Source organism: Chenopodium album, chromosome 18 (genome assembly GCF_948465745.1).
Source record: "Chenopodium album chromosome 18, dcCheAlbu1.1, whole genome shotgun sequence".
NCBI classification, from domain to species: domain Eukaryota; kingdom Viridiplantae; phylum Streptophyta; class Magnoliopsida; order Caryophyllales; family Amaranthaceae; genus Chenopodium; species Chenopodium album.
In genome coordinates this window covers 49,383,989-49,397,966 of record NC_137851.1, presented here as the reverse complement: position 1 = coordinate 49,397,966, position 13,978 = coordinate 49,383,989, and the positions used below count along the sequence as shown (strand labels likewise).

Below are 13,978 nucleotides of genomic sequence, written 5' to 3'. Positions count from 1 at the left end.
AGTAATACCCCGAATTGTTGCATATTTGTATGAGTAATTGCAATCTAATGGTCGCGAAATGCAGTGAAGTGTGATCCAAATCCAAGGTGAAAGAAATGATGCAAAATTGGTCTAACTATATGTTGTTAAATGTACAATAATGATGTTTTAAGTGAGGTTAACACTCGCTAATTAGTTATGTTGAATTCTCAGGTAATATGGTATTGAACGTTGGCACATAGATTCGACCTTCATGTTGTGCATTCCTATATGTTATTGTTCACAACAAAGGGCACGTTATTCAATTTAGACAAAGACCTCATCACAAATTACGTAGTATTAAAGGTTGTTCTCTTTAGCTTAATTTCAGTTCATTTCAGTTCCTAACTTCCTTCTTTATATCGTGATTTCTTGTCCACTTGATAATTTTCCCTGGTTTTATCCTCTGTAAGTCACCCTTATGCGCCTCGGATCAGCCATCGCTTTGTGTAGGTGGTTGTAGGTAGCTGTTGATGAAGGTTGATTTTTTTTAAAAAAAAATTTTTTCAGAATTTGATTTTTAAAATTTTTAGAGAGATAAAATGAGAGTGAATGAGGTTAGAGAGTGAAAATGTGAGTCGTTGAGTGAAAATTTCGTATTTATATGCTAGGCGTAATAATGGAATTTCCTTAAAAAAATGCGAGCGTTCCCTTGTAAAATGGGAGCGACGTTTAACAACACCCACAATTAACAATAGTCTTTTATTAGTAAAGTTGACTACAAAACATACACTATCAAAAATATTTGAAGGTCACCATCCAAAATTTTCCTGACCTCACATTTCGTTCCTTTCAATGCATGCGATAGAAAAACACAAAATCAATTACAACATAATTGATTAATCAACGCGTTGTAGAAATGAGCTCTTTTCATACGAATTGTGAATACTTTATTCATAGAAAGGTTTGACCCATTATATAACATCAAGAAAAAAATTTTGAAAACTTTGTTTCATATGTTTAATAATTCAATCTATTTGATTGATGGTCTCAAATCAGGAAAAAAAATATATGGCTCAAATATTTAGCCAAATATTAGTAATATGCTCATTCAATATGCTAATTATGTTAATGATGATTTCCAAATCAACAAGCTATCCAAACTATTATTGCCCAAACATACTATATTCGCCAACAATAGCCAATTTGCAACCAACCTAAACACCCTCTTCCATTTACTCTCTTCCAATTCCACCAACAACCCGGCCGGCTACCACCAAGCCGTAGTTCCTAGCAACGACAATGCTAAAGATGAGGCTATTTACGGTCACTTCTTATGTCGTGGAGACCAAAACGCTAGATCGTGCCAACAATGTGTTACTATGTCCACCATGACGGACCTTCCTAACCCATGTCTTAACCGAAAAACGACATTTTGGTACAATGAGTGCATGGTTAGGTACTCTAATAGCTCATTTTTTGGTTTGATGGATACCTAGTTTATTATGTGACCGCGAACATTTTAGGCAATGAGACCCGGTTCATGGAGCTTATGAAGAACATGATGAATGACAAAATTGCGGTTAATGCTACACTTGGAGGGTCACAAAAGAGACTTGAGCCCTACTGATTGTAATACGTGCATAACGGATGGTATTGCAAGATTATTGGTGAGTCCAGGTGGTGGAGTATGGCAGCCTAGCTGCAACATCCGATACGATCTTTATCCTTTCTTTGATTTGTCGACACTGCCCCAAACACCATCGCAACCACCTTCCCTACCACCAACCCCCACGGCTCATCCACCCTAGTGGTAATATAAGTCAATTTTTACACTTTAGTCATAGTAGTATTATTAATAATAGTACTAACATTTTCTAGTTTAACATGTATATTTTCACGCTTGTCTGTGTATAAATTCAATCATTAATATATATATTTTAATCTTTTCTTAGAAGTTGATATCTTGACGGTATAATTTCAACTATTAAGATCCAGCATAATATATTTTATCATAAGTATAAAATAATATGGAATACAAAAGTCTATTTGTTGCAAGTATTACTATTTACTAACAGAAAAAGTATGCTAATTTCTGACTTGATTTTGTAGGAAATGGGAGCAACACGGGAAAGATTGTTATTCTAAGCACAGTCTCAACATTTCTGTTAATTGCTCTTGCAGCTGGATTCTATTTCTTGTTTAGAAGACGAAAAGCATTGAAAAAAGTTAGAGGTAAGCAAATTATTTTGCATTGCATTTAAGAGATAAGGATGTACATCATTTGATCAAGTTTTTTTTTCCTATGATTTTAGCGGCTTCTGCTTTCCATCATTGAGATGACAATAATGAAAGTACAAGTTTGGTATGTCTACAATTTGATTTTCATACAATTAAAGTGGCAACAAACAATTTCTCGGATGATAATAAACTTGGGCGAGGTGGATTTGGTACTGTATATAAGGTACTTAATACATGCATTTAGAAACAATTATAATTTAATATTAGTCTACAAGTGTAATTAGACTAATGTTCATGTTATTTGAAATCAGGGGAGGTTAGCAAATGGACAAGAAGTCGCGGTTAAAAGACTCGCAAAAGATTCAAGACAAGGTGATGATGAGTTTAAGACAGAGGTTTTGTTAGTGGCTAAGCTTCAACACAGAAATCTTGTTAGGTTCCTTGGATTTTGTATCGAACACAAAGAGAGACTTCTCATCTATGAGTTCCTTCCCAATACAAGCCTTGACCATTTCTTATTTGGTATGAGCATCTCATTCTACTCTATCAAACTATTTGAAATAAATGTATGTGTTATCTACACCCTCTAAATTATCGACGTGTACAGATGTGAGAAAGCGATCATATTTAGACTGGAGAAGCCGGTACAATATTATAGTGAGCATAGCTCGAGGAATCCTTTACCTTCATGAAGAATCTCGATTATGAATCATCCATCGTGATCTTAAGGCTAGCAACATACTACTTGATGCTGAAATGAATCCTAAAATTGCAGATTTTGGCACGACGAGGTTATTTGAAGTTGACCAAACCGAAGGAGATACCAACAAAATTGTTGGTACCTAGTAAGTGCAATATTGTTTGTCATCCTCTGTTTTTTTTCTTTTTTAGGTAATCTCTACTTTAATATGAAAGTACCATCTAATATGTAATACTAAAATTTTTTCAATGCAGTGCATATATATATGCCACCGGAATATGCACTTCATGGATTATTTTCTGTAAAATCCAATGTCTACAGCTTTGGTGTACTCTTGCTCGAAATTATAACAGGTAGAAAGAATCGAGGTTCTCCTAATGACCAATATGCAGAGGACCTAATAAACTTTGTAAGTGTTCAAATTTTCCTAGAAACTAAAAAGGTTGATCGTTTATGCATAATTTAATTTGCTTTTCTAGACTAAGTTTTCTTAGTCGATTCCTTAATGACCAATATGCATCTTATACTAAGTATGTGCTTAATGTCTTGTAAGTTTGGCGAAATTGAAGAGAAGGTACACCTTTAAAAATTGTGGATCCAACATTGTCAATGAGATCAAAGGCGGATATAATAAGATGCATACACATGGGCTTATTATGTGTTCAAGAAAATGCAGAGGACCGACCAACAATGTCCTTTATAGTGTTAATGCTAAGTAGCCATTCGCTTACTCTTTCGGTGCCTTCCTGTCCTGCATTCATCACGTCCATTGCTAGTAGAGGGGACACTAGGTCACATCATCATAGCAAGCAGAGAACGATTGGGTGTTCATCAGTGAACAAGGATTCGATTACTGACCCTTTTCCACGATAGGATCCTCCGAAGATGAACACCATAATTAATGAGTTGGCTTGGACTAGTATCCCGTAATTGCTTCATGTTTCCAACTCGGATAGAGGAAAGTGGAAAGGCAATAAGTAGATTCTTATATTTTGTTTAAGCTTAACAATATGAATTTTCTAGAAATAGTAAATTCTTAAAAAGTCGGATAGAATAGAGTAATCATAAGGAAAATTCTCCCTTGAAGGCTTTGTATTTCACTACATAATAGAGCAAGGGGTTTAACTTACACATATACTCTAATTAACATATTACAAGGCTAATTTATTATAATGTAACATAGATATAATCATGTTAAACACTATGAAAATTTTACACCATGACAAAAGGTTTGATTACTTCTAAATAAACTAGTCAGAGCACAACTTACAATTTATGGTTTCCATGTTTTATTTCTATAAGAAGTCAACAGAATATCCATGTATTATTTATATTTCCTGACCAAATTTAATTAGGAAACTAAACATAAGCCAAAATGGTAACATTACTTAACTACATTTCAAAAGCTCTTCTTCTAATGTTTCATCATTTCTTATCATTATTTATGATTTCTCCTATTGCAGCCTCAAAGTTAAATCATGTTTCACATATATGTATTCATGACACAGGTAATTACACACAAAATAGCCGATACGAAAACAATCTCAACACCCTCATCAAAGGTCTCGTAGCCCATGCCTCCAAAACTAAATACTTTAACACCACTAGTGGGGAAAGCCCGGACAAAGTATACAGTTTATTCTTTTGTAGAAGTGATATCAGTACTCATCTCTGCAATGAGTGTGTACAATTGACAGCGAAGAATATTACACAATCATGTCCTAAAATAAAAACTTCGTTTATCTTTTACATGGAATGTACACTGCGATATGCAAACAACTATTTTGACAACAAGCCGGAAAGTTATGACGCTTGGATGAGCTGGAAAATTGGAAACACATCTGATTCGGCTAAAATAGAGGAGGTACTTCCAAGTACCATGGACAACATTATTATGAAAGCATCTTACAACCCTAATCATCACGGCTATGCTACGACATAGGCTAACCTCTCTCTTGGTGGGAAATTATTTTGTCTCGCGCAATGTACTCCTGATATACTTGGTTTACAGTGTGAAAGATGCTTGCATTTTGCTTATGGAGATATGTGGGATAATTGTTGTAGAAGCCAAGCATTGGCTATACTTCGGCCTAGTTGCATGCTGATTTATGATACTTCACCTTTTTATCCATTGTTGCCTCCAGCTCAGCCCTCTTCACCACTTCCACTAGGTACTAATTGTCAATAATGAATATAGACCTATTATTTAATGGATCAATTAAGGTAGTTTTGAATATATGATTGATTAGTTATGCACATAAGGCCGTCAAAATTACTACTCCATCCCTTCATCCCAAATAAAATGCAAATTGTGACATTGTAGTCTACAAGCTAAGTTTACTTCAAAAAATTTGATGATTATGTAATAATTATATTTGTAAAAAATTGATGTTTTGAAAATTTGCCTACAAACAAATCTTACAAGATTTCTCATTGCTTGAAGCTCAGAAATAAGTTTTATACTCTATCAAAAATGTCGCTCAAAGTTAACAACAATAATTATTTACCTTGAGGAGTCATATGTACATGTTATTGCAATTATTATGATGAGTTGTAGTATATCTCATCTTAAAACACTCCTTTGCTCCTTCATTTAGAATTCAATGGTGCTGCGAACAAGAGTAACGGTGCTATTTACTATATTATCAAAGCTGAATCCCTGTTGTAGGCTTCATAGCTCTTCTTCTTTGTGCCATTACTGCTTTCTACGTACATAAAAGGAGAAAGACGAAACAACGCTCGGGTAAGTTCCATCTACATTGTGTAGATAGATGGAGTTATTAATTAGCTCGTTTTATAAATAAGAGCTTATGCCATTCCTTAATGCATTACAGAAAATGACAATGCTACCATCGAGTCATTGCAATTTGATCTCAAATCCATCAAGGTCGCAACAAACAATTTTTCAGAAGATAATTGGCTTGGAAGAGGTGGATTTGGCATTGTCTATAAGGTGTTGGACCTTCGTCTATGTAAAATTTCCCATTATAATTCATAGTAAATAATTATTAATACTTCTAATTGAAGAAGTGTATACATGCATATCTTGTTTAATTTTCATTCATTTAGGGAAAACTGTTTGATGGCAAAGAAGTAGCCGTGAAGCGGCATGTTACGAAGGATTTTGGAAGGGGTGGCGATGAACAATTCAAGAATGAAATTCTTATATTGGCTAAGCTCCATCATCGAAACTTAGTGACACTTTTAGGATTCTGCTTAGAAGAGGATGAAATGCTTCTCATTTACGAGTTTTTGCACAACAATAGCCTCGATAATTTTATATTTGGTTAGTCATTAGTGTTTCATCTTTATGTCTAATACGGAGTACTCAATGTTATGTTAAATATATCCTAAAAAAAAAATTTGAACTGCAGATTCATCTAAGAGACATACATTTATACAATGGGAGACATGCTTTAAAATCATCAATGGCATTGTAAGAGGACTTATCTACCTTCATGAACAATCAAGACTTAGAATCATTCATCGAGACCTAAAAGCTGGAAATGTTCTCTTAGATGAGGAATTTAACCCTAAGATATCAGATTTCGAAATGGCAAGACTATTCAATATTGACCAAACTCAATCAGTGGCAAGCAAAATTGTTGGTACTTTGTAAGTATATATACTCCATAATATATTACAACTCTATAGTTAAAGATCATTGTCATTTAATTTCCAACCAAATGATCAATAAAATGTTATCCAATATTGGTGGAGTGGATACATAGCTCCGGAATATGTGCTTCAAGGACAAGTTTCCATGAAGTCGGATGTCTATAGATTTGGTGTTCTAGTATTGGAAATCATAAGCGGGCAAAAAATTAGCTCATTTCGATCTAAAGAAAATCTAGAAACCCTTCTTGAATTTGTAAGTTTTTAATACAATATCTCAACAACATTTACCTTATTTGGTTCCATTCCATGCTAAAGTTAAATTGATAGTAGTACCTAAAAAAAAATTAAGTTAGTCATCTTGATATTCAAAATTATATTGTGGTAGTTTGAAATTTGACTATTATAATGTTTTAATGATTATACATTTCATTTCATGATTGACTTATTTTTCTTAAAGTAATAAAGTACATTTCTTAGACAATTGTTCTTCACTCACACATGGGAAACTACCAATAATCTTGGACTGCTCGATCGAGTAGGTGTGGTACCTGGTTTTTAGTGGACAAAAATTAGTCTATAAAGGTTCCACTTAAGTGTCTGATAAGACTTATAAACAAAACTTAGAGTCGCCACCTTATTTTTATCCGAATAAGGACGGATTTTAAAACAGTCAATTTTAAGAAATAAAACTAAAAAAAAAATCAACTGTTAACTCCATAAAGATAAATAAGGCACAGGGTTCGGGGTTTAGGTTAAGAGAATCGAATGTCTGGAACTCGTCTTCCCTTTCGTTCTAAGGAACGAGCTCTTACTATTGCGTTGTTAAAAATCAAGTTTTAAGACATGTTAATCACAAAAAAAATGATATAATAATTAATATAAGGTAGGTTTGAGCACCAAAGTTGCACTACGTACCGATCATAATGAGATTTTGAATTCACTCACGGATTAAAACCTTCATAGTTCGGACTGATGCCATGTTTTAAGTAACCAATTCCATTGGGTTTTTGATTTGGGTAGTTGACATAAATGTCATTTTTTGTAAGTGGGATTTTTTTGATCTTTGACAGATTCACTCATAAAAGTAAAATGAACCACCTTGGTTGAGGAAAATCACCCCGATTAGTGATCACCAAAAATGTCTTTTGAACAAGACAATTCAACAAATGCGTCCCAATTGACGACTTTTTGGTGGGTCAAGGTATTTTTTGAGTAAAGCTGGAAGGGTTCACTGTATAATCTCACTCAAGGGTGATTTTTGTAAGGTTTTAAGGGTTATGTGTCTAGGCGTAATGGAACTGACCAAATAAAACACGACACCTGTCAAGACCTTACTTCCAAATAAAAGGGAACAATAAACTATTTAATCATATCCGATTGTCAATTAATCCATCGGTAATTATAATGGGATATAAGCTTATTTCTATGGAGATGGATAATTGCTACAACCTTATACAACTAAATAATTAATCTTAAACCTCATGTTTGGAAATGAGGCCATAACCTCATATTAACTATCATTAATTATTAAAACAAACAAGCAAAGTTATGATTCATTCGTGCATCGCGAAAGGGTTTGAAATAAGAAGGTTTACAAAATTAAAAAAAAAAAATTAAAGTTTGTTAAAACTCTTATTTCTGAAGTCATCTTTAGATAAAATTAAAGTTACTTAAAACTCTTAATAATTAAGGTTCTATAAATATAAATACATGATATAGGGTAATATAGGTTCCATGACACCATTAGTTTCTTGAAAATAAATTAATACAATTTTTTTTAAAAAAAAAAAAAATTCTGAGAATAACGTGCCTATTTTATCTCTTTGATAGTTTAAACTAAAAAAATCATTAAAAATCATAGAAAAATCGAAAAAATTATTGTGAGATACGGTCGGAAAGCTCTTGAAAAGTTCTATCACTTGAGCTAAAGAAATAGAACTTATTTTGGACGTAAGGGTTGTTTTATAGGCCATCTTTGGGACGTAGTAAGTAACTCTTCACTCTTGAACATCCTTTACATAAACTCTTAATTCCTTAGGTCTTTAAGCTCACTTTAAGAAGGAAATTTTTAAAAAATATATCTTAGACAAACACATGAATGTATTAACCTTTCATATTTAAAATGCATTAGAAAGAGATGCAATGCAAAATGCAATTAACCCCCCCTCTTTGTAACCTATCACCTCACCAATAGGCTTGGCTTTCTAATGTGGAGTAATGAAAGATTTAGGACTAATTTAGCACCTAATATCGTCATTACCCCTATTAGTATCATCACATGGAAACAAACACATTAGTTAGCATAATAATAACAATTAAGGAAATTAAGAAAAGAATAAAGATAGTACCTTGAGCTAGATGTAGCAATTTTTTGGATAACCTCTTTTGTTTATCAAGGATGAAAAGATGATAACTCCTTAATTAAAATGCAATAAAAAAGACTAAGTGATATTTTTTTGGAATTTTGAGATATTAAAAGAAATTAGTGCAAAATAAAGCTAATGAACGTTTTTTTTTTATTTTTTTATTTTTGATTATAGAAAATAAACTTGAAAAATAAAACTAAATCTTAAGAAATAAACCTTTTTTTTGGTTTTAATATAGAATAGGAATACTTAAATAATTAACTAATTTTTTAACAAAGATGAAAATAACAACAATTCTTGGACTTGAAATATTTTTTTTTTATAGGAATTGAAGATAATAACAATACTTAAATAAAATAACAACTTAATTATATGATACTTTTAATAAGCTAATAACTTAAAAATAAAGCTAAATTAGAGAGATTTTAACTAAAGAAAAATATTAGAGGAGAATTTTTTAGAGAGAATTTTTAGAGAGAGAATTTGTAGGAAATTTTGGTGTCTTAAAATGAGAAAATTAGGGGGTATTTATAGGAAAATAAAGGGGTTAATTTGTAAATAAAAAAAGTAAATAAAATATAATTCAAGGATTATTTTGGTAAATATCAAGATTTTGATAATAATGAGAATCTTAATATTAAATTCTTTCGTTTTATATGTAACAAATTACTTAATCTGTTTTGCAACACTTAAACTGATAAAATAAAGAAAATCGTAATTAAATCAGACTCTAATATTCATATAATAAAAAGGTTCTAAAATGCCATGGTATTAGAAAAAGAAAATATATAACCAAGTCATGTCACAAATCAAAAATACTCACATAGTATACGTATGACAGAGTGCTTAAATTTATTTAGTGATTATTATACTCACCAAGGTACTAAAACAATACTTATAAAATAAACATCTCCCTAAGATGTCAGCTCTAAAAGTTACACAAAGACATTAGGTAACAATACTAGTAGGGTTGGACAAAATATTTTCAGAGTTTAAAATAAAAAAAAATAATAAAATAAAAAATAACCCTTGCCCTTATTAGACAGTACATATAAATTACCAAAGAAACATCTAACCATACAACAAAATCTTATAAATACGAGCATTACAAACAATAACCCTTACTAAAAGTATAAAGTAAGGTAAATCATATAAAATCATAAGATTGACATGGTCAAAGTGAAATTACACATGTAAAATCATACAATATTAAGTCATACGACATAAATTTAAGGTAGTCAAGAGTAAAATATATTCCCTTAACCGAATGACCTTTAAAAAAAAGGGTAAACTCTTATCTTGCCTCACTCTACTAAAACACAAATTTATATTTATCATGGTCGTAAGAAAAAAAAATAATAAAAGATACAAAACTAGATCAAAACAACAAGAAAACGAATAAAACAGAAGACCAAATTCACGTCAGCAAAATAAAAGTAACGGAAAATACTGTTTGAATAGTGTCAAATAGTGTTTTGAATAGTGATATGCAATATGTGACGCGTATGAAATCTAGCTGTCCCAATTAGCGTCAGATAAATATTGATACAGTTGATCCAAATTGAAATTTATTGTATACGATATTAACCGCGGGGGATAAAAAAAAGGTAACGTTATTTCACTATTGACAATGTTCATCAAAATTGACGAAATGATACGAAAACTAGACTGAAATAAACAAGTCATAAAAAAAAAGATAAAAAATAAAAAAAGAAAAAGAAAAAAAAAAAAAAGAAAAAAAAGGAAAACAAAAGAAAACAAAAAACGAAATAACAACCAAAAGGAAGATGTCAGAGCCATGCATGGATCCACTATCAAATGGATGAATAAATGCAGTGAAGGGGTGATAATTCGCAGCAATGAAACACGATCCTAAATTAACGCTAAAAAAAACTATTCATCTAAAGCTACGCACAATTATACACGATTATACATACGTATTTCTCTTTTACTCTCGTCCATACAACACCTAGATAAATTTCGACGGGTTTGGTCCGAACTTGTATTTATCGGAACAAGTATTAACTGTGGAATAAAAAGACAATGACATTTTAACAAGTGTATATAAAAGGAGGTCCCTTTAGCACTACAACATGTAGTACCTATTTAGGTGTGGGAATGTTTGTCATTTCCCTACATTGGTTAGGCATGAGTCTTTAGTAGCGGACTTTATAGGTAAACTGGTTACAAATCGCAAAAATCACTAGATAAAATAAAAAAATAAATAATAAAAAAAAAACTCGAACAGTCTAAGTGAACATACGAATATACTTATTATCCTCTAAAGGAGTAAACAATTCTTGTTTATAAAGAAAATGACATATTCCCCTGGCAAGACAAAATTATTGTACTTTATACTATACGATTTTATACATATACGTATAAAAATACGATATCAAATACCCACTTTTACTATAAAAAGAAAATTACCCTTATCTAAAATCTCCACTCACCACTTAATTCTTATCTTCTTCCATCTCCCTCCTTACCAAAAAAAAAAAAACCAAACAAAAACCACCATTAATTTCGGCCACCATGTTTCGAGACAACCAGGAAGATCAGCATGTCTTACCTTTGAGGAAGACATGAGGATGATACGGGTGTACTTCATGTACATTGTAATGGTTGCATTAATTTACTTGTTAATCCACAAGTAAAGCCCGAAAATTACTTCGGTGGAGTAGGGTAAAAATACATGTGATGTTAGCTGTACTTTAGTATTTTGTAATTTAGTAGCTTAGAAGTACAAATTGTAACATGTATTTTGGAAATTATGAATAAAAGTCATTATTATTACTCGTTTTCTTTGTTTTAAATAATAAAAAAAACGTCATTAAGTTTATAAAAATATTTAGAAAAATATTAATAATTATTTACAAAAACAATAAAAATAATAATAGTAATAATTACAAAAGTAGGATCAAAATTTGGTGTCTACAGTAGGCATGAGTGCTCAATTTCTCTAATTGCTGATCTAGGAACATTTAACTTTCTAGGTGTGGTGAAATTGGATAGAAGGCACATCATGGAATGTTGTGGATCCTGCATTGTCGAACGCTCATAGCATGGAGATTCTAAGATGTATCCATGTTGGCTTACTGTGTGTCCAACAGAACCTAAAAGATAGACCAACTACGCCTTTAGTTGATCTTATGCTAAGAAGTGATCCCATCTCCCTGCTAGTGCCATCGAAACCCACCTTTTTCGACCGTGGCAACATGCTAGACAGTGCTCCATTATAGGGGAGTACTTCAAACCAATCTAGTAATAACAACTTTTTTGGGAATTCAACAAACGAGGTTTCTATAACAGAGCTTCACCCTCGTTAATATTCATGAATATCAAAGTTAATATTACAATGCCATATTTCCTTCTAAATTCTAGGAAAAATATTGTTAATGACACATTTCATTATTAGTACATAGGCTGCAAATTGAACATTGTTCGTCTTCTTCAGAAGATTGTACATGCGGTTACTTTGCTTTTAAAATTTCAATATTAATTTAGGATTTTTTACCGCATATTGGGAAGAATCATCAGCCACACACCATTTTATAGAAACGAGAAAATGGAGAAATATAAAAACGAAAAAATAAATAAAGTCTGCGAGAAACTGCCTAAAAGGCTACGAGTAATAAAAAATGTTGTAATTAACTACTCCACCTATTAAAATGTAAAGTGTTAGTTGTATTGTAGTACTACCTGCCTACCTTCCATCGGATTTCCACCCTTGACTTTTCTTTCCGACTTTGACCACCCCACGTAACCCTCAAGTGACTTTTAATACAGTAAGTCATATCCCCCGTTTTCCCCAAATCAGTTAATTCTATTGTTGATAAAAACGTTATTCTCTTATCTACTCTCCCTCCCTTCATTATCACTCCCTCTACCATTACACTGATGATATAGACTAAATTTGCAAAAGCACTAAAGATCATTAATGGAGCATTGCAGAGGACATTGAAAATTTGCAACAAAAATAAAGCAATTTCGTTTCATAAACCCTAATTTCATGAACACCCAGTTTTGTTGACAAAGAACAACAATTGAAAAAGGGTTTCAATTGAAAACAATAAAAAACATATAAATTGAAGAAATTCTACCTTAATTACAAGCAAGTACAAGGGTGTTGGGTTTTGGTGAGTTCGACCCACTGCGGAAAGAAACCCGAGCCAAGGTCACACTCACAATAATTATAACCATATAGCATAATTAACTTAAACACAAGACTAAGTAAGAGATTAATACCTTTGGAGCGTGCTTCGCTCACTTAATTGAGCTTTTACTTCCAAAGCTCTTAGTAACTCAAAGTTTCTATCACAAGATTTAAACTTTATGATTCCCATCTTTAGTACTTGTGAATCCTTGAAAAATTCCATCTTTAACACTTGTGAATCCTTGAAAAATTATATCTTCCAATATGAAGATAAATGAAATTTCTATCACAAGATTCAAACTTTATGATTCCAATAAACTTAATACATGATTAAATCAAAAGTTCAACCAAAAAATTCTTGGATATTAGTAACTCAAAGTTTCAATCACTTAAAACAATTAAATATTGAATCTTTAGTACTTGGAAGCAACAAAGAACAAACTTTTCACACTTAATGCAATCTGGGTTCGAGGCTGAAATCAACTCTAATATGGGTTTAAAATTAATAAAACCGAGCTACTAATCTAATTAGCAACTTAAAACCAGAAAAATTAAGCCATAAAAACACCTTGAAAAATATAATTATAAAAATAAATGAGCAATGCTCAGATACCGCTGTTGGGTTTCGGTGAGTCCGACCCACCGCGGAAGGAAACCCGAGCCAAGATCACACTCACAATAATTATAACCATAAAGTATAATTAACTTAAACACAAGACTAAGTAAGAGATTAATACCTTTGGAGCGTGCTTCGCTCACTTAATTGAGCTCTTACTGCGAAAGCTCTTAGCCCCGTTCACACGAGGACCTTCAACGAAGTCCACCTGCAACCCGAGCGCCAAAAACGGCCTATTGCTTAGGAGTTAACTAAGCCCGACCTAAAACCCGAGTAATTAATTGTGTTCAAAGGTTTTCACAATGGTGATGCTTTTTTCAACA

General features: G+C 32.1%; 2 pseudogenes; both read left to right on the top strand.

Moving 5' to 3' along the window:
* The first annotated feature begins 1,544 nt into the window (after positions 1–1,544).
* LOC145592305 (cysteine-rich receptor-like protein kinase 44) lies at positions 1,545–3,772 on the top strand (annotated as a pseudogene).
* A 502-nt stretch (positions 3,773–4,274) lies between these two features.
* On the top strand, positions 4,275–12,125 carry LOC145592304 (cysteine-rich receptor-like protein kinase 44; annotated as a pseudogene).
* The last annotated feature ends 1,853 nt before the right edge of the window (positions 12,126–13,978 follow it).